Below are 21,160 nucleotides of genomic sequence, written 5' to 3'. Positions count from 1 at the left end.
CCCCACAGCCACCACCCCGGTCCCAGAGCCATCGTCCCTCACCTTAGCCATGGCGGTCACCTTAACCGGGGCAGAAGGTTCCTTACGCGACGGCAGAACCCTTTCGCAGGAAGTGCACGATGTCACTTGCTTCTTTGAATCCCTTCTGCGGGGCCCCCGGGTGGCTCAGTTGATTGAGCATCCGACTCGCTCAGGCCACAATCTCACGGTTCATGAGTTCAAGCCCCTCGTCGGGCTTGGTGCTGACAGCGTGGAGCCTGCTTTGGATTCTCTGCCTCCCTCTCTCTCTTGCAAAAAAGAAAAACAACGAAAAAAAAATCCCATAGGAATCCCTCCTGCGGCTCTTGCCTCACTCAGAAGGACCTAACGACGCTGCTGTCCCCTCTTTTGCCCCTTTGCTGTTCCTTGAGCTTATCAGACACAGTCCTGCCTCAGGGCCTTTGCACTTATTCTCTCTGCCTGGGACACAGTTCCCCCAGATATTTGTGTGGCTCCTTCTCTCACCTCGTTCAGGTCTCTACTCTAATGTCACCTCCCCCTGCCTGGCCTTCCTAACCTCACCACAGAAAATAGTTATCCCTGGGGCACCTGGCTGGCTCACTCAGGAGAGCACGCGACTCTTGATCTCGGGGCTACGAGTTGGAGCCCCACGTTGGGCACAGAGATTCCTTGAAAACAGAATCTTAGGGGCGCCTGGGTGGCTCAGTCGGTTGAGCATCTGACTTCGGCTCAGGTCACGATCTCGCGGTCTGTGAGTTCGAGCCCCGCGTCGGGCTCTGGGCTGACAGCTCAGAGCCTGGAGCCTGCTTCGGGTTCTGTGTTCTCGCTCACTCTCTGTCCCTCCCCTGCTCCTGCTCTGTCTCTCCCTCTCTCCCTCTCTCTCTCTCTCTCAAAAATGAACATAAAATTTTTTTTAATAAAAAAAATCTTAAAAACACACTCAATAATGATGCGTAGAAAACGCTCAAGAAATATTAAATGAGTGAACGAACAAATGAGTCCTCTCCCCAGCCCCAAAAGGTAGGGGAGAGGACTATCCCATTTCACAGGTGAGGAGACTGAGGCCCAGAGAGGCAAAGTCACCTCCTGGAGGCCACCCAGTTCCCATCTGTTGAGTTCTTGCTGCAAGGAAGGCTCGGCGCTCGGCCCCCAACTTGCAGGTTCTCTGACGGGGTCTGATTGTCCCCTGCTGGGCAGGTGAGGGCCAAGTCACTTAGCTGGCGCACAGACCCAGGAAGCGGCAGACCCGGGATTCGAGCCTGTCTGGGGTCGGGGCCATCGTTTCCCCTGTGGCTGCCCGCGAGCCGGTGTGAGAGGCCGAGCGAGATAACTCGACACCCTGATTCCATTTGTTGTTGTTTCAAACGTTTGCTTTTCATCCTCAACGTACGGGTTAACCCTGTGCTCTCATACCCCACCCAGGGCCCTGGACTTATTTGGAAGCCAATCCCAGATGTCACCTCAAGCGGCCACACGTCCCTTGGTATCCAGGCAGCCTTGGTGTCGCCGAATCTTCAGACATTGAAAACCACGACATGACAGGGGTGCCCGGGGGGGGGCTCAGTCGGTTAAGCATCTGACTCTTGATTTTGACTCAGGTCATGATCTCACGGTTCGTGAGATCGAGCCCCGCTCCGGACGGACATATTGGAGCCTGGAGCCTGCTTGAGATTCTCTGCCTCCCTCGGCTCAGGTCCCGATCTCACAGTTCATGAGTTCGAGCCTCGCGTCGGGCTCTGTGCTGACAGCTCGGAGCCTGGAGCCTGCTTCCGATGCTGTGTCTCCCTGTCTCTCTGTCCCTCCCCCACTCGGGCTCTGTCTCTCTCTCTCAAAAATAAACAAACATAAAAAAGTTTTTTAATTAAAAAAAAAAAACCCAGACACAGAAGACCAACGTATGATCCATTTATGTGAAATCTGCAGAAGCAGCAAATCTATAAAGACAGAAAATAGACTGGTTGTTTACCAGGGGCTGGGAGGGAGGGAGAGATTGGGGAGTGATGGCTAAGGGGTATGGTGGTGTTTTTTTTTTTAATTTTTTAATGTTTATTTATTTTTGAAAGAGAAAGAGAGAGAGACAGAGCGCGAGCAGGGGAGGGGCAGAGAGAGAGGGAGACCCAGAATCCGAAGCAGGCTCCAGGCTCCGAGCCGTCAGCACAGAGCCCGATGCGGGGCTCGAACCCACGAACTGGAGAACAGATTAGTGGTCACCAGGGGTCCAGAAGGAGGTCAGAGCAGGGAAAATGGGGGTGGCCACGCCAGGACAATGCGGGGTCGGTGAGGGAGACATTGTGATGGAATGATCTGTATTCCGACCCGGTCAGTGTCGGGACATCCTGCTTGGGATACCGGACAGTCGATCCTTGTTATTTGTAGATTCCATACTTGCGAATGCAAATATGGAAACCCCCAAAGTCAATACTGGCGGCACTTTCCGGGTCATTCCCAGACATGCACAGAATGGAAAAAAAATAAGTCAATAAATAAAAAACTTGAGTCGCCCAACACACATTCCCAGCTGAAGTTGAACGGGGCTACAGGTCTGCCTTCCCCTTGCAGCTCCCACGCTGTAAACAAGCGTCCTTTTCACGGTCTATTTAAGTGCCACATTTTATACATTTTTGTGCTTTCTGTCAGTGGTTTTCCTGTTTAAAACAGCCCCCAAGAGTCGTGCTGTCCAGAGTCCCCACGCGCAAGAAGGCTGGGATATGCCTCACGGAGAAAACGTGGACGATGTTTACGTGCGTTAGAAGAACTTCCCTCAGGTGTGAGTTACAGAGCTGTTGGCCTGAGTTCAAGGCGAAGGAATCCACAAGGGATGTTATGTAAGGTGTTTTCAAACAGAAACACACAGAAAACAAAGTTACATATTAATGGTTTCGTGAACATGTTGTAACCAGAAGCTGGCCAGAGCCTAACTGTATGCAGCCCCCGCCCCCAGCTCCGCCCCCCCGCCCCCCCCCGCCCCCCCGCCAACCACCGTGATTCAGTATTCGCTAACTCAGCATTTGCGGCAACTTGACATAGCATGACTGCCGCGAATGAAGAGAATCAACTGTACTATAGTTGTTTTGTTTTTTTTTTTAACATTTATTCACTTTTGAGAGAGAGAGAGCACACGTGAGTGGGGCGGGGAGGGGGCAGAGGGAGAGGGGGACAGAGGATCCCAAGCGGGTGCAATGCTGGCAGCAGCGAGCCTGAAAAGGGGGCTCAAACTCAAGCCGCGAGATCAAGACCCCAGCCGAAGTCAGATGCTTAACTAACTGAGCCCCCCAGGTGCCCCTCAGCTGTACGCCACTTTTATAAGATGTTCCCATTGGAGAAAGCTCAGTAAAAGGCACACAGGATCTCTCTGTATTTGATTTATTTCTTTAGCATTTTTTAAACATTTTAAAATTTAATTTTTAAAAAAGTAATCTCTTTGCCTGATGTGGGGCTTGAACTCCTGACGCCAAGATCAACAGTGCGATGCTCCAGTGACCGAGCCAGCCAGGCGCCCCTCTCTGTGTTGTTTTTATTTTTAGTTTCTTAATGTTTATTTGTTTTTGAGAGAGAGAGAGAGAGAGAGAGAGAGAGAGAGAGAGAGACACGCGGGGGGAGGGGGGGTGAGTGGGGGAGGGGCAGAGAGAGAGGGAGACACAGGATCCAAAGCAGGGCTCCAAGCTGTCAGCACAGAGCCCGAGGCGGGGCTCGAACTCACAGAAGGCGAGCTCATGGCCTGAGCCAAAGTCGGACGCTTAACTGACTGAGCCGCCCAGGAGCCCTCTCTGCGTTGTTTTTTAAAACTGCAACGTGAATCTGGGGCGCCTGGGTGGCTCGGTCGGTTAAGCGTCCGACTTCGGCTCAGGTCATGATCTCGCGGCTCGTGGGTTCGAGCCCCCGCGTCGGGCTCTGTGCTGACAGTTCAGGGCCTGGAGCCTGGTTTGGATTCTGTGTCTCCCTCCCTCTCTGCCCCTCCCCCGCTTGCCCAAGCTCTCTTGCTCTCAAAAATAAATAAACATTAAAAATTAAAAAAAAAATTGTTAAATAAACAACAAAATAACGCGCTGTCCTGGAATCCTGAAAACAGCCTTTGTTATCACTAGACCATACACACACACTGTGATTTTGGAGATTTATTCATTCTTTCAACAAACACTTCCTTTAAAAAAAAAAATTTAATGTTTATTTTTGAGAGAGAGAAAGAGCATGCGCAGGGGAGGGGCAGAGAGAGAGAGAGGGAGACACAGGATCAGAAGCGGAATCCAGGCTCCGAGCTGTCAGCACCGAGCCCGACGCGGGGCTCGAACCCACGGACGGCGAGATCATGACCTGAGACAAAGTCGGACGCTTCACCTAAGACTGAGCCCCCCAGGTGCCCCTGAGATATGTATCGGCTGGTTCAGTTTCCTGCTCCGAAAATTATCTGTTCAAGTCCTTCGTCCGTGTTTCTCGGCCCCTCCCCCGCTCATGCTCTGTCTCTCTCAAGGTAAATAAATACACTTGAAACAAAAAATAAATCAGTAGATGGAACCATCAGGAATGAACTTGGCCAAGCCACTTGATCTTTTCGAGCCTTGGTTTGCCCATGTGTCAAGCAGGGTCGAAGAGGTGGGAGGCATTGCACGAGCCCGCGCCCTGAATTGCTTTTAGGGCCGCGCGGGACACATCGTCAGCCCCGAATAAATCTCAGCCATGAGTCACGGTAAGAGTTCAATCGCTACAGAAGTTCTTGTGACTGAGATTTGGCTTCCTCCCTTCTGCCCTGGCTGTCTGTCCCCCCCCACCCCAGATGTCGCAGCAATCCATGTAAAAACCTAAGTTGATCACATCTCTTCTCTGCTCGAAACCCCCTGGTGGCTCCCGTCTCAGAGCAAAAGCCAAGGTCTCACAAGGCTCCACGCCGTCTGTCACCCTGCCTAATGTCCCCATTGCATTTGCTGCCGCTGTTACCCTCACTCTGTGAAGTGCATTGGCTCCTTGAAACCTGGTCATGATCTGAGCTTCCCCCCCCATCCCCCCTGCCAGAATCTTTCCTCTTCCTAGAATGCCCTTCCCACAATTCCAGGGGTCTGCTCAAATGTCATCTTGTCGCCCAGGACTTCCCTAAACACCCCATTTCAAATTCCAAACTTTGGGGCCGCCTGGGTGGCTCAGTGGGTTAAGCGTCCGACTTCGGCTCAGGTCACGATCTCTCGGTCCGTGAGTTCGAGCCCCACGTCGGGCTCTGTGCTGACAGCTCAGAGCCTGGAACCCGCTTCGGATTCTGTGTCTCTCTCTCTCTGCCCCTCCCCTGCTCGAGCTCTGTCTCTCAAAAATAAACATAAAAAAAAAAAATCCAAAAAAAAAAAAAAAAGACAAATTTGTTATCTTACGATTCCGGAGGTCTGAAATGAGTCTTATTGGGCTCGAATCAAGCTGTGTTCCTTCTGGAGACCCTAGGGATGTGTCTGTTTCCTTGCTTTTTCCAAACTTCTAGAAGCTTCCCATATCCCTTGGCCCTTGGCCCTCTTTGCCTCACTCCTACCTCTGCCACTGTCATCACATCTCTCTCTCTCTCTCTCTCTCTCTCTCTGCCTCTCCTGCCTTCCTCTTTCCCTTATTAGGACCCTTGATGACATTCGATGCCCCCAGATGATCCGGGGTAATCTTCCCACTCACATAGTGGGCCCTCAATAGATATTTGTGGAGGGTCTACATATTATGGATGTTTTTCCTGATGACCTCAGACGCCCTTACTTCCACTCCCCCACCCCCCATCCCCAGCTTCCTCCTCCCCCTCTTCTCCCAAGAGCAGGGATCCAAGGTAGGAGAAGCCAGATTGGGCAGGGGAGGAGAGATTCGGAACAACCCTGGAAGGCTTCCTGGAGGAGGGAGTCAGGCCGGTAAAGGGCTTACAGATGATGACGCTCTCCCTCCAGAATGTGAGCCTGGCTGTTCCCACGGACACGGACGGCAGGTGCCACCCCTTGTGGCACAATCAATGGCAGACCCCCAGCTCCCTGGCCCGTGGTCCCCTGGCTTCTGTCACCCCTTCCTGTCCTAATTCTCCCGCAATTCCAAATGCACGGAGATGGCCGTTCCAGTGTGCTGGCTCCTCAGCGACTTGACCTCTTGTCCTCGAAAGACCTTGCCGTCAGCCCACCCTTCACCTCCCGCTCTGTCCTGTGACCAGAGGGGACACCTGTCACAGCCGACAACCACACACTTCCTCCACCATTTCAACTTTAAAAAAAAAATTTTTTTAATGTTTATTTTTGAGAGAGAGACAGAGCGTGAGCGGGGGAGGGGCAGAGAGAGAGGGAGACGCAGGATCCGAAGCGGGTTCCAGGCTCCGAGCCGTCAGCACAGAGCCCGACGCGGGGCTCGAACCCACGAACCGGGCGATCGTGACCTGAGCTGAAGGGGGACGCTCAACTGACTGAGCCACCCAGGTGCCCCACTCCTAAGTTTTTTTAGATTGTAAAAGATACATAACATAGGGGCACCTGGGTCGCTCAGTCGGTAGAGCGAGCATCGACTCTTGATCTTGGGGTCGTGAGTTCAAGCCCCATGTTGGGTGTAGGCCTTACCTAAAAAAAAAAAAAGGAAAAAATATGCATAACACAAACTTTATCATTTTAACCTTTGAAAAGTGTAAGATTCAGGGCTTGGGTGGCTCAGTTGGCCAAGTATCTGACTCCTGATTGTGTCTCAAGTCAGGATCCTAGGGTCGTGGGATGGTGCCCCATGTCAGGCTCCTTGCTGAGGGGAGAGCCTGCTTGGGATTCTCTCTCTCTCCCCCTCTCCCTTCTTGTGCTCTCTCATGTGCGCTCTCTCTCAAAATAAATAAGTAAACATTTACAAAAAATAAAATAGGGGCGCCCGGATGGCTCAGTCAGTTGAGCGGCCGACTTCGGCTCGGGTCACGATCTGGCGGTTCGTGGGTTCGAGCCCCGCATCGGGCTCTGTGCTGATGGCTCATCGGGCTCTGTGCTGATGGCTCAGAGCCCGGAGCCTGCTTCGGATTCCGTGTCTCCCTCTCTCTCCCCCGCCCCCACTCATGCTCTGTCTCTCAAGAATAAATAAACGTTACAAACAATAAAAAAAAAGTAAAATAAAAGGGTAAACTTCAGTGTCATTCAACGCATTCACAATGCTGTGCAACCATCCCCACTCTTTCGGTCTCTACAGACTTGTCTCTTCTGGATAGTTCATATGGATGGAACCATACAATATTTATCCTCTGGCATCTGGCTTCCTTCACTCAGTGCGATGTTTCAAGGTTCATCCACCTCGTCAGAACTTCCTTTCATTTTTTTCCCCCCACTGAGGTATTTTATTTGTGCGTACGTATTACACCCTTCGAGAAAGACTGCCGGGACTCTCCCTCCTATACGTTGTTGTCCTACTTCCTCTTGGTCCGAGACACCAGCTGTGGTTTGTCAGTGCAAATAAAATCAGACTAATGGGACGGGTCTGGAAGCTTCAGAGCAATTTTCCCAGCTCCGTGATCGTCAGTGATTTCCGTGTAATCGGGCTTCGTCATCGCAATCAGAAGCTGGAAAATGACTCTGGAGCGTGGCCTAATAAGAACTTGGCAGATGCTCCCCTCGTCGGCATTGTTAATGCTCTGGAGTTCTCGAAAGCCTCCACCAGGACGTTCACACCAGCCTGATGGAGGCGGGGAAAGATGGAGGGCGAATAATGTTCCCTTGTGTGGACCTACGACGTTTGGGTTATCCACTCATTCGTCGGTGGACTCGAGTTGTTTCCTAGACGGCTCAGACGCCTACGTCTCCTCCCTTTCTGCCCACTCTCAGTGGGGACGTTGCTTTCTACATCACTGAGAGAAGAGAACCCACCAGAGGAAAACCTTCCCAGACTCCTCCCCACCCATCTACCTCTTGCCTCCTCCCACTACTCGGTGTATCAGTTATCTACTGCTGCGTAACAAAAAATCCCTCTATGACATCCATGGATTCTGTAGGTCAGGAATTTGAGCGAGGCACAGCGAGGACAGCTTGTCTCTGCGCCCCGATATCTGGGGCCTCGGCCGGCTAGAGTGGCAGACCTGGGAGGCAACTCCCTGCTGGGAGCCGGAAACAGCTGGAGGAATCTTCGCGACGTCCGGGAGTTGGTGCCGGCAGCTGGTGGCCGGGACCTCAGCTGGGCTGACGGCTGCCATACCTTTATGGGACCTCCCGGCGTGGGCTCCTTGATCATCCGCACAGCCAAGTGGCCGGGTTCCAGGAGCGGGTGCCCTAAAAGCAAGTGGGAGATACCTGGTCCTCGGAAGCCTCACCTCCACTCGCTTTACTGGTCTGCGTAGACGCGAAGTTTTGCCCAGTGTCAAGGGCGAGGGAACGTACCCTCACACAAAACACCCTCAGCGGGAGTGGGGGGGGGGGGTGTGTGGCGCGGCGCCCGGGTGGCTCAGCCGGTTAAGCATCCGTCTCCCGGTTTGGGCTCAGGTCGTGATCTCAAGGTTCGTGAGTTCGAGCCCCATGTCGGCCCCGCGCTGCCAGTGTAGAGCCTGCTTGGGATTCTCTCTCTCTCTTCCTGTCTCCCTGCCCCTCCCCCACTCACGCTGTCTCTGTCTCTCTCAAAAGAAACACATAGCCTTAAAAAAAAAACCACAGTGGGAAGCACATCGAGGTCGCACTGTAAGAGCGTGTGGGATGGGATGGGAGAGATTGTTGTGTCTATCTTTGGCAAATGCTGTGGCCGCCCTTGAGCCTGGGGACCCTTCCTGTTTTGCCTAGATATGGACAACATTCCAGCCGGGCTCCTCTCTCTCCTCCGCTTCTCCTCTGGCATCTAGGAATCTAGCTCACCCCCACCAGCACTCAAAACGGTTTGATCTTCTCTGACCTTTCTATTAAAAAAAAAAAAAAAAAGATACTGATCCGAGCGCTTGGGTGGCTCAGCTGGCGAAGCGTCTGACTCTTGATTTCGGCTCAGGTCACGATCTTACGGTTCAGGAGTTCGAGCCCCGCATCGGGCTCTCTGTCGGCAGTGCAGTCTACTTGGGATACTCTGCCTCTGTCTCTCTCTCTCTCTCTCTCTCTCTATCAAAAATAAATAAATAGGGGCGCCTGGGGGGTTCAGTCAGGTAAGCGTCCAACTTCAGCTCAGGTCATGATCTCACGGTCGTGAGTTCGAGCCCCGCGTCGGGCTCTGTGCTGACCGCTCGGAGCCTGGAGCCTGCTTCGGATTCTGTGACTCCCTCTCTCTCTGCCCCTGCCCCGCTCACAGTCTCCCTCTCTCTCTCTCTTAAAAATAAATAAACATTAAAAAACATTTTTTAATAAATAAGTAAATGTTAAAAAATACGGACTCCCCAGCCCCCTCTATTATATCCTCAGCCCTTAGGACAGTGCCTGGCGCATAGTAGGCGCCTAGTGAATATCCTTTGAGCAACATTTTGAGTGAAACTGGTAATAACAGTTGCCTCCGGGAAGGGGACCTGCGTGGGCAGCAGATATCGTTTAAAAGATTGTGAGCTGCCGGCACCCAACCTGAAAGGTACTCCCCCCGCTCCTTGGAAAATCCTAAAAATGGAATACTTTTCCCTTTAGGCCTTTCGAACCTTCTGAGTTACACAGTCTGACTACATGTTACCCATTGACGTGAATAGATTGTATTATTTTTTAAATCTTATTTTTAATGCTTTCACTTTCGAGAGAGAGAGACAGAGACAGAGACAGAGCACGAGCAGGGGAGGGGCAGAGAGGGAGAGGGAGCCACAGAATCGGAAGCGGGCTCCAGGCTCCGAGCGGTCAGCCCAGAGCCCCACACGGGGCTCGAACCCACGAATCGCGAGATCATGGGCTGAGCCTAAGTCAGACGCTGAACTGACAGAGCCCCCCAGGCGCCCCATATATCGTATTTATTTATTTCTTTATTTACTTATTTATTTACATCTTTATTTTTGAGAGCTAGAGAGAGAGATAGATACAGAGTGAGAGCGGGGGAGGGGCAGAGAGAGAGAGGGAGACACAGAATCCGAAACGGGCTCCAGGCTCCGAGCTGTCAGCACAGAGCCCGATGCGGGGCTCGAACTCACGAACCGCGAGATCATGACCTGAGCCGAACCCGGACGCTCAACCGACTGAACCACCCAGGCGCCCCAATACTGTATTATTTTTAAAGATTAGCCCAGCATGGGGCGCCTGGCGCGGGGTGGGGTGGGGGGGCTCCTTCGGTTAAGCGTCCAGCTTGCCCTCGGGTCTGATCGCGTGGTTGGAGAGTTCGAGCCCCACATCGAGCTCTGCACTGACAGTGCAGAGCCTGCCTGGGGTTCTCTCTCTCCCTCTCTCGAAATAAATAAACTGAAAAAGAAAAGGAAGAAAAAAAAAAAAGATTCGCTCAGCCTCTGGCCCCAAATGAGTCAGCAACTGAAAATCGCGTGCTGTCACTGGGGTGGGACCCCCGCCTTTCAACCCTGCCTTTCAACCCTGCCTTTCATTCTCCTTCCCTGAACACCGACGCCTGGGAATCTCTGTCTCCTCTGAGCCTCCCCACGCTGGCCCGGCCCAAGGGCAGCCCTAGAAGTGTTTGATCCGACCACTTCAGAGCCTTGACCTTGGACGGCAGCCCATCAGAGGCCCCTGGCCTTGTTGGGAATCCTCCCCAGAGGAGCCTTTGAGGATGGGATGGAAGGCAGGAGCCGGATGGGGCGCTCAGGAATGCAGGCCTGGGTCAGGAAGAGGCAAGGCTGAGGGGAGACGGGGAGGCAGCCAAGGTCAGCCTCCCGGGGCGTTTACTGATGAAGTTTCCGGGTGAAGGCGGGGGGCGCGGGGTCCGGAGCTGATGGCCAAGAGAGGATTCCCGAAGACGTCCTTGGTGCAAACAGGGGATTTTATTAAAGCCTGGGGACAGGACCCCGTGGGCGGGGAGAGCTACTCTGGGGTCGTGACAGGTAACTCGTCTATCCCCTCGGGTTGGGAGGGGATCAGGGATAGAGGAAGTCTCTCAGGTATTTCGGAAGCAAGGTTTCCAGGACCTTGAGGGGCTCTCTATGTTAGGAAAACGCCATTGATTACCGTTTAGTAAAACCTCAGTCGTCTGACCCTTCAGATGGATATCAGGGGCCATAAACTGGGAGTATCTTGGGGGAGTGGACATAAAGGAAGTTTCCAAAGGCCTTTTTCCACGTTCAAGTGGACTCACGGGATCCTGGGGGGGGGGGGGGGGGTCAGGATCGTGTTAAGCCAATGAGAAGGAAAAACCAGCATAATCAAAATTCCCTTGCCATTACCCGTATGGCTTCTGTCATCTCGCTTCCCTCCTAGGCCGGCCAGCCGCCAGGAAGCAGAGCTGGATTAGTCCCGCCCACCTGACCCGGAAGCTGAGCCTTTGGAGGTGACCGCCAAGGCTCCCTTTTGCCCCCAGCGAAGTGTCATCATCGAGGCAGCCGAGCCCCTGGGGGGAGGGCACTCTGCCCGTGTCAAGGACGTGCCAACGGGCTGGAGGCGGTAAGGGGACGTAATTCTTCATTTGCCTTAGTTTCCCCCATCTCCGCGGCAGGCACTTAAACCCCTTTCCTTTGTTCGTGGGGAGCCCCGGGGGTGTCCGGGGACTATCACACGTGTTCCGCCTGGGGGAGGGGCTGCTGCTGGCCTGTGCTGTGCCCTCAGCTTGCTCCATGCAGCCTCGTCGTTTACCGAGCAACTGCTGTGCACCCAGGTATGTGCTGGACAGGGCTGGGGACCCATGGTGATCAGTCCTACCCCGGGCATTGCAGGAGACAGGCCGATGACTAGAGAGTGACAAGCCCGGGTTGAACAGGATCGGGATGGGGGCACCTGATGCAGCCAAGGAGGGCTTCCCGGAGGAGGGGATGCTACCAAGCTCCTGACAGAGTCGATGACTCCCACGGAGACCTGTCTTTTCAGCTGCATCTGATGACACTTTTCCCTCGTTCCCTTCAATCCGGCCGCACTGGCCTTCTTCCTGATTCCTGAACTCTCTGGGCTCATTCCCGGCCTCTGGGCCATTGCGCTCGCTGTTCCCTCCGCCTGCTTCTCCCTCCCCACTTCCTCACCAGGAGGGCACCTTCTCAGTCAGATCGCAGACCAATTATTCTTGCAGGATTTAACTTAAAAAAAAAACAACAAAAAACCAACAAAAACCCTGTTCCTACTTCCACGGACTCCTTTTTTTTGTCTGCCGAGGCCTCCCTTCACCCCCCAGCTCCCTGATCCCTGGCCGGGTGCCTGACAAAGAGTTGACGCCTGTCAGATCATTGTGGAGGAAGGAAGCTGACCTCTCCCTCTGGGGGTGCAACTCAGTCCGGTGCTCCTGCCCTTGTAGACGGGGTATGAAGGATTCAGAGTTGCTGTTGTTGTTTTAAAGGTTTATTTATTTTTGAGAGAGAGGGAGAGAGAGAGAGACAGAGCATGAGCAGGGGAGGGGCAGAGAGAGAGGGAGACACAGACTCCGAAGCAGGCTCCAGGCTCTGAGCTGTCGGCACAGAGCCTGATGCGGGGCTCGAACCCCCACACCGCGAGATCGTGACCCGAGCCGAAGTGGGACGCTCCACCGACTGAGCCACCCGGGCGCCCCAAGGATTCGCAGCTTTGATCCCCTGGACAGTTGGAGGCGGTGGGTCTTATCGGGATCCTTTGGTGCGGGGACGGAGGTGGCCAAAGTGCCTTTCGGGGAGGCCCTGCGGCTGGCTTGCAGAGGCCAGGCCAAGAGGGCCGGGTCTGAGGGACAAGCCTCGCCTCCCAGCGCCCCTAAGGGCTTCGTGCAGAACATTCCGTGGCGGGACCTTCTGGAACAGGCGATGAGGGCTTGGCAGCCCTGTCCAGTCCCCGCTCTCAGGTCACTGCCCCAGCCTCCTCGCAGCCCATGCTCACCCTCCTCCATCCCTGTTCCCCCAGCAGCCCGAGGCAGTACTTTTTATAGAACACTTGAAAAAAATGTTAATAGGTAATTAAAGGCACAGATCTCTAAAAGCACAGGAGGGGGATGCAGTGAAAGCCTTCCCTTCCCCCCTGGGGCCCCTCCGGGTGGGGGGGGGCCTGGGGCCACCAGTTTCTTGGGTTTTTTCCCAGAGATAGTCGATCATATGTAAGTAAATACAGCTGGTGAAATGCTATGGAGGTAATTCACATGATCCTGCCCCCCCGTTTTTTTTTAAACGTAAGGGTACATTCAGGGGCGCCTGGCTGGCTCAGGTCGCTGGAGCCGGTGACTCTCGATCTTGGGGTTGTGAGTTCGAGCCCCACGTTGGTCGTAGAGCCTCCTTAAAAAAAAAAAAAAAGAATATATTCACTTATTCAACACTTGCGTATTGAGCGCCTACTGTATGCCGGGTACCGTTCTAGGCCCTGGGGCTCCAGCGGAAAAGGGAGTTGACATTCCAAGTGGGGAAGACAGTAGATCGACAAAGTAAGTACATGTTAACATTACGTAGTGGGTCGGATGTTGGGAGTTGGGGTCCCTGGATGGCTTGGTCCTTAAGGGCTCGACTCTTGGTTTCTGCTCAGGTCAGGAGCTCACGGTTCCTGAGATCGAGCCCCCCCCGCCCCCCGCCACACGGGGGATTCTCTTCCTCTCTCTGTGCCCCTCACGCGTGTTTGTGTGAGTATGCTTTTTCTCAAAATAAACTTCAGTACTCGATCTCAGGTAGCTATCTCTCAGTGGGCTGTGGGGTTATGAGGAAATGCGATCTCATCTACCTTTCTTTCCGCCTTTGTTTCCCATATCCGTGGTTATCTGGGGGCAAGGGTGCAAACAGCGGCGGGGGGACAGCACGTGCAAAGGCCCTGAGGTAGGAGCCTGAAGCGTTCCACATCCGGAAAGGAGCCGCGAAGCTGAAGAGCGGGGCTCACTCTTCGGCGAGAAGACTGAGGCCCAGACACGGCCTTGTAGCGACTTGTCCGAAAGTTGGCTTTCTCTTTCTCATCTGGGAGATGTCTCCCTGGTGTGCTGGGGCTGGCTCATAACCGTCTGGGAGAGCTGATTGCCAAACTTTCGGGAATTTTGCAAGCCTGTCGTTAAACTCGGCCAGTTGCCGCAAATGAAATGATGTGCACTCGCGATGAAATAAATTACATTAAACACAAAGACGATCGGTGGTCAACATGTGTCGCTCCGTAACGAGGAGGCTAATCTCTGCTCCAGAGATTATTTATGTCTTTCTTGTCCGCACGGTAGAAACACTCCCTAACGTGTGGGCCATTGGTGTCTGTGGTTTTGTTTTAAGTAGGCTTCGCGCCCAGCCTGGAGCCCCACCCGGGGCTTGAACTCACGAGCCTGAGATCAAGGCCTGAGCTGAGATCCGGAGCTGGACGCTTAACCGGGGCTACTGTGTATTTCTTCCGATCTCCGCTTTCGACAAGGTCATATTCGAAATCGGTAACCTGCAAATCAGGGCTGTTTCCTCCCCCAAAGAGCCAGTGGTTAACTATTTGCCAGCTCGCCGTTGTAATGCAGAGAGATTAGGCTCTTTTTTCTTTTTTTCCTGTAAAGTTGTGTGCTATTTTTTTTTAATGTGTATTTATTTTTGAGAGAGAGAGACAGAGAGAGAAAGCAGGAGCAGAGGAGGGGCAGAGAGAGAGGGAGACACAGAATCCCAAGCGGGCTCCAGGCTCTGAGCCGTCAGCACAGGGCCCGACGCGGGGCTCGAACTCACGAACCGTGAGACCATGACCTGGGCCGAAAGTCGGACGCGTAACCGACCGAGTTACCTGTCACCCAGGCGCCCCTGAGGCTTAAACTCTTGGATGGCTCTGGCTGCCTGATTCTCCCAAGGCCCCGGTCCTTCAGCGTTGGGGCCTGTCCCTCTGTCTTGTGACAGGAAGGTTGTTGCATCACGACCCCACCGATGATGGGGTTTTGGGGGTGATGGTGGGGTTCGGAGCCGACAGCCGAGAAAGAATTCTTGAAGACGTCTTTGGTGCAAACAGGGGATTTTATTAAAGCCCGGGGACAGGACCCCGTGGGCGGGGAGAGCTACTCTGGGGTCGTGACAGGTAACTGATTCTATCCCCTCGGGTTGGGAGGGGATCAGGGATAGAGGAAGTCTCTCAGGTATTTCGGAAGCAAGGTTTCCAGGACTTTGAGGGGCTCGCCGGGTTAGGAAAACGTCATTGATTACCGTTTAGTAAAACCTCAGTCGTCTGACCCTTCAGATGGCTATCAGGGGCCGTCAGCTGGGAGTATGATTGCCAACACATATCCTGGGGCAGTGGACATAAAGGAAGTTTCCAAAGGCATTTTTCCACGTTCAAGTGGACTCACGGGATCCTGGGGGGGTCAGGATAATATTAAGCTAAGATTCTCTTTTGTCCCCCCGGCAAAGTGTCCTCATCGAGGCAGCTGAGCTCCTAGAAGGAGGTCGTTCTGCCCGTTTCAAGGATGTGCCAATGGGCTGGAGGCAGTAAGGCGATTTAACTCTTCATTTGCCTTAGTTTCCCAGGTCAAAGCACTGAAACCCCTTTCGTTTGTTCTCGGGGAGCCCGGGGGTGTCCAAAGAATATCACGCGGATCCCACCTGGGGGCGGGGAGGGGTACTACTAGCTTGTATTTTGCGCTCAGCCTGCGTTATGCTCCCTCATGACCACGACCCCTTGTAAATCGCACATTCCAAGCCACCTTGATAACCTGCTGTCTGTCCCCCGAGATGGGCCGTGTTCCCACCCGCTCTTGTTTTCTGCCGCCTTCCCCTTCTCCGGGAGTTTACCCCCAGAGCCCTAGAGCCGACCGACTCTTACGGGATCGCTTCGGTCCCTTTCTACGTCAGGGACCCGAGATCCTTATCGCCTCCGTCTCCCGCAAAATCAGAAACGGGTCGGCCCATCGGAGTGAAAAGTCGTCCAGTTGGCTGGCTTCAGGCGTAGCTGGCTTCAGGGGGCTCGAACGATGCCACGAGGCCCATCTCGACCCGTCAGTTCTGTTCTCTTCCGCGCTGGCACCCTTTAGGGGTCCCCCCTCGTGGTCACAGGAGGCGAGGGGCTGGAGGCGGCGGTGACAAGGTTCCCGGCAGCGAGAGGAGCCCGGTGTGGGGTGTGCCCGCCCCGGTGCTAGAACCCAGATCCTGGCGGAGCCCGGGAAACGATCCGTAGCTACCGATCGCTCTGCGGGCCTGACTCCCAAGACGGGAGGAGTTCTTGCCCACTTGCGAAATTCCTCGGGCGAGAGGCTGAGGGGGAGCACCTGCCTCGGCTCTGGAGGTAGAAATCCCGCGTTCGGATCCTGCCTGTTCTTTGGCGTGATGAAAACCGGGTTGGAACCGGGTAGTGCTGATGGCCACACCGTGAGTGTGTTCAACGCCACTGGATTGTACTCTTTCGAATGATTAAAAGAGTCCAGGGGCGCCTGGGTGGCTCAGTCGGTTGAGCGTCTGACTTCGGCTCAGGTCATGATCTCGCGGTCCGTGAGTTCGAGCCCTGCGTCGGGCTCTGTGCTGACAGCTCAGAGCCTGGAGCCCGTTTCAGATTCTGTGCCTCCCTCTCTCTGACCCTCCCCCGTTCATGCTCTGTCTCTCTCTGTCTCAAAAATAAATAAACGTTAAAAAAAAAAGAGTCCACAACATGTTACGTATATTTAAAAAAAATTTTTTTTAATGTGTACTTATTTTTTGAGAGAGAGAGAGAGCGAGCGTGAGCAGGGGAGGGGCAGAAGGGGAGACACAGAATCCGAAGCAGGCTCCAGGCGGTCAGCTCGGGGCCCGACGTGGGGCTCGAACCCCTAAGCTGTGAGATCGGTAACCTGAGCCGAAGTCGGACGCTTAACTGACTAAGCCACCCAGGTGCCCCTCAGGTTATGTATATTTTACCACGGCGTGAAAAGTAAGAAGGCCAAAGATGCTAAGAATAATAATCCGATACAATATAAAGTAAAAGGAGAAGGAAAAAGGTCTCGGTGCGGCCACTCACCGGCTGCGTGAACCCTGGGCGGGGCCGGCCGCCTCTCTGTGCCTCTGTTTACGGGACTGTCACAATAAGGGTAATTTTGGCAGCTTGTTGAGAGGCTCAAACAGGTTAAGACATGTGCCGTCCCGGAAGCACCCAGGATTTGGTAAGGGTTCAATGGTTGGTAATGATTACATCAAACTACGGGTTGCTAATTGAAAGAAGTCCAATGTCAAATTCACTGTCATGGTCTGCTCGGGCTGCTTTACCAAAATGCCGCAGACCGGATGGCTCGTCAACGATAGAAATTTATGGCTCGCTGTTCTAGAGGCTGGAAGTCGGAGATCGGGGTGCCTGATGGCATGGCGTGGGCAGGTGGGGGCCCCGTTCTGGTAACAGACTCGTCGCCTCGCCTGGCAGAAGGGGCGACTATGCTTTTGGGAGCCTCTTTTTTTTTTTTAATTTTTTTAAATTTTTTTTTGAGAGAGAGAGAGAGAGAGAAAGGAGGGAGGTGCCGAGAGAGAGGGACGCGGAGAATCCCAAGCAGGCTCCACGCTGTCAGCACAGAGCCCAAAGTGCGGGCTCGAACTCGCAGACCGTGACGTCATGACCTGAGCCCACTGAGCCAGGCGCCCCTGCGGGGGGTGAGGGTTTCTACATATAAACTTGGGGGTGACACGCACACTCAGACCGTCGCGACCACCTACTGTGCGGTTCCGTTTGTGCGAACGATCCCCAGAAGAGGCAAATCCACGGAAACAGAACGCGGATCACTGGTGTTGGCACCCGGAGGCAGGGATGGGGAGTCACTGCTTAATGGGCACGGGTTTCCTCGGCAGGGGCTGGGGGAGGTGACAAAAATGATTTGGAACTAGACAGAGGTGGTGGTTGCACAACGCCATTGTGCTGAATGGCGCTGAATTGTTTTCTTGAAAATGGTTGATTTTCATGTTGTGTCGGTTTCACCCCCCCCCAAAATTTTTTTTAAATGTATATTTATTTTAAAAATTCTATGTTTCTTTATTTTTGAGAGCGACAGAGACAGAGTGTGAGCGGGGGGAGGGGCAGAGAGAGAGGGAGACACAGAATCGGAAGCAGGCTCCAGGCTCTGAGCCATCAGCACAGACCCCGATGCGGGGCTCGAACACATGGACCGTGAGGTCGTGACCCGAGCCGAAGTCAGACGCTCAACCGACTGAGCCACCCAGGCGCCCCTTATTTATTTATTTTTTAAATACGTTTTTTTTTTTTTGTTTTGTTTTTGTTTTTGTTTTTTTTAAGTACGTTTTTTTTAACTTGGTGCCTTGGGGTAAAAAAATAAAACGGATGGAAGGTATCTTGATGTCCTTCTCGGACTTCTCTGGTTATTCTGGATGTTCGTGCCCTCCGCTCTTCCCGGCCTGATACCCCATCTCCATCCCCGGTGACGGCTTCTCTGGCTTGGCCAGTAATGCCCTGGGGGACTTTGTGACTCGGTTTCCTTGTCTGTACCACGAGGGGATCGGACCCACTGATCTCTAATAGGTCCTCAAATGGTAACTGAGCATTACTTGAGGTCAAGGTGGCAACATCTTTCACCGTCCTCCCCACCCCACAACCCCGGCGGGGCGGGGGGACTTTGCCCAGAGCCTGTTAATCAGAACTCAGATGAACTCAGATGCCCCGTCACCTCAAGCTCAAGTGCAAATCCTGACCCCCCTCAAAGCCAGGTCACTGGCCTCACACTCTTCTCAGAAAGTAAAGCGGTAGCTCTTTGGACGTTTCTCCGGGGACCCAGCTGGCCAGCCGCACAGGTGGGGACAGCACTTGATACTCAGGGGCTGCCCTAGCCTCAGGGGGCTGGAGGTGACAAAAACTCCAGACTCACAACGTCCTGGTCCTTCACGCAGGCTGCCTTCAGAGATGACACCCACATAGTCACCGTGAACAGGCTGCGTGATCATTTACCCTTTGAATTAGCTCCTGACGAGGCCATGTTCCTTTTTTTTTAATTTGTTTTTTTTTAATGTTTATTTTATTTTTGAGAGCGGGGGGGAAGGGCAGAGAGAGAGGGAGACACAGAATCGGAAGCAGCCTCCAGGCTCCGAGCGGTCAGCACAGAGCCTGACGCGGGGCTCGACCCCCCAAGCCCCCAAGATCTCATGACCCCCAAGGTCATGAGATCATGACCTGAGCCGAAGTGGGCCGCCCAACCAAATGAGCCACCCAGGTGTCCCAAGGCCATGTTCCTTTGGATTCGCCTCAGACGCCCCCCGCCCCCAGGCGGGTATGGCTTGGCGAACGTCTGACCAGGGATCTCTAAAGGGAAAAGCTAGGGGCGCCTGGGTGGCTCAGTCGGTTAAGCTTCCGACTTTGGCTCAGGTCACGATCTCGCGGTCCGCGAGTTCGAGCCCCGCGTCGGGCTCTGGGCTGATGGCTCAGAGCCTGGAGCCTGCTTCCGTTTCTATGTCTCCCTCTCTCTCTGCCCCTCCCCCGTTCGTGCTGTGTCTCTCTGTGTCTCAAAAATAAATAAACGTTAAAAAAAATAAATAAAGGGAAAAGCTAATAATCTGATATACTGATAGACTAATCTGCCATATACTGACCTCTTATCACATGGCCAAGGCCTATCTTTTGCAGCCACCTGGTTTTATTTAATTCTCCTGCCACCCTGGGGGTAAATACGACTTTCATCTTGCTTCAGAGCTGAGGACATGAGGCTCAGAGGTAGAATCCCTCGCCCAAGGTCAGCTAAGAAGTGGGAGGGCCCCTGTCGCTGCCCCGTACCCTTGACCCCACACCCTTGACCATTATCCTATCCTGACTCCCTGAAAGCATCCAATGTCTTTCCATCCAGGTCACCCAAGCTCTGAGGCAGCGGTGGGGTCCCGGGGCAGGCCCGGGAGTGGTGGTAGGGGGCAGCTGGCCTGGGAACCAGCTCCCAGGACCTTAACTGGGTGTGGGGAGAAGTAAGGAGGGCAGCACCCTCTCTCTGGGCCTTAAAGGCCCAGAAACCCGAGAGTTACTGTTGCACCACAAGCCGCAGAGACCTGACAGCCTGCAGCTGGGCGGGGGCGGGGCAGAGCAGCCCAGACAAGCCGGCTCTTAAATAAATAACTAGAAAGGTAGGAAGGGAAGGTCTGGGCGAGTCTCAGGGCCCCAGGCTGCGGCTTCCCAGGCAGGCCTGGATGCCTGAAGGCCCCGAGTCTTTTGGCTCCGGTGTACCCAAGTGTCCTGCCTCCTTCCTTTCCTTCCCGTTTCTGAAAGAGTCAGACCACATTCCCAGAGGCCCTACTGTGCGCCCTGGCCCCGTGCAGGGCAATGTGGGGGACTCGGCGGTGAAGACGCCCCCACCCTCCAGCCCAATGGAGGGGACAGACCTATCCCCAGACAGTGACCATCCAGAGTGGGCAGGGCTGGGATGGGAGACTCGAGGGACTGGAGGAGCTTGGAGGGACACGTGACCCAGACTGGGGGTCTGGAGGACACAGGGGATCCCTGGGTTGGCATGAGAAAATCTTGGCTAAAAGCAAAGAGAAGTTTGTGTGAGAAAAAGATGGGGAGACGATTGGGTAGGGGGCCGCAGACCAGTGTTTTTCAAAGTGTTTCCGATTTGGGGCGTCTGAGTGGCTCCGTCGGTAGAGCGTCCGACTTCGGCTCAGGTCACGATCTCACGGTTCGTGGGTTCGAGCCCCGCGTCGGGCTCCGTGCCGACAGCTCAGAGCCTGGAGCCTGCTTTGGATTCTGTGTCTCCCTCTCTCTCTGCCCCTCCCCTGCTTGCACTCTCTGTCTCTCTCTCTCTCTCTCTCAAAAATAAGTAAAACATTAAAAAATTTTTTCAGGGGCACCTGGGTGGCTCAGTCGGTTAAGCGGCCGACTTCGGCTCAGGTCACGATCTCGCGGTCCGTGAGTTCGAGCCCCCCGTCGGGCTCTGTGCTGACAGCTCAGGGCCTGGAGCCTGCTTTGGATTCTGTGTCTCCCTCTCTCTGATCCTCCCCCGTTCATGCTCTGTCTCTGTCTCAAAAATAAATAAACGTTAAAAAAAATTTTTTTTTAATTTTTTCAAAGTGTGTCCGATTTACCTCACTTGATGCACAACAGAATTCATATTTTATCGGCAACACAGTATGTGTGTGAACAGGTGCGCGCCCACAGTTAAGTTAAAATACCAGGAAACCATAATTATTTTTACACATGCTCTGATTGACTGCTTGAGACTCACTGTTTTATGCCTAGTAGGTTAACACCTGAGGTTGGAAAATACAGATCTGGAGGGGCGCCCGGGTGGCTCGGTCCCTTGAGTGGCCGACTTTGGCTCAGGTCAGGATTTCACGTTGCACGAGTTCGAGCCCTGC

General features: G+C 53.9%; 1 long non-coding RNA gene across 1 annotated transcript; it reads right to left on the bottom strand.

The window, feature by feature from the left end:
* Positions 1–12,302: 12,302 nt before the first annotated feature.
* On the bottom strand, positions 12,303–14,409 carry LOC128778078 (uncharacterized). Its single transcript, XR_008423474.1, has 2 exons — positions 13,650–14,409; positions 12,303–13,213 (listed from the first exon to the last, which is right to left on the bottom strand). It is a non-coding gene; the product is annotated as an uncharacterized LOC128778078 (long non-coding RNA).
* Between the last annotated feature and the right edge of the window lie 6,751 nt (positions 14,410–21,160).

Source organism: Panthera pardus, unplaced genomic scaffold, assembly GCF_024362965.1.
Source record: "Panthera pardus isolate Hobbes unplaced genomic scaffold, ASM2436296v1 HiC_scaffold_18, whole genome shotgun sequence".
NCBI classification, from domain to species: domain Eukaryota; kingdom Metazoa; phylum Chordata; class Mammalia; order Carnivora; family Felidae; genus Panthera; species Panthera pardus.
Note: the sequence above shows the minus strand (reverse complement) of the source record. Positions and strands in the feature narration are given on the sequence as shown.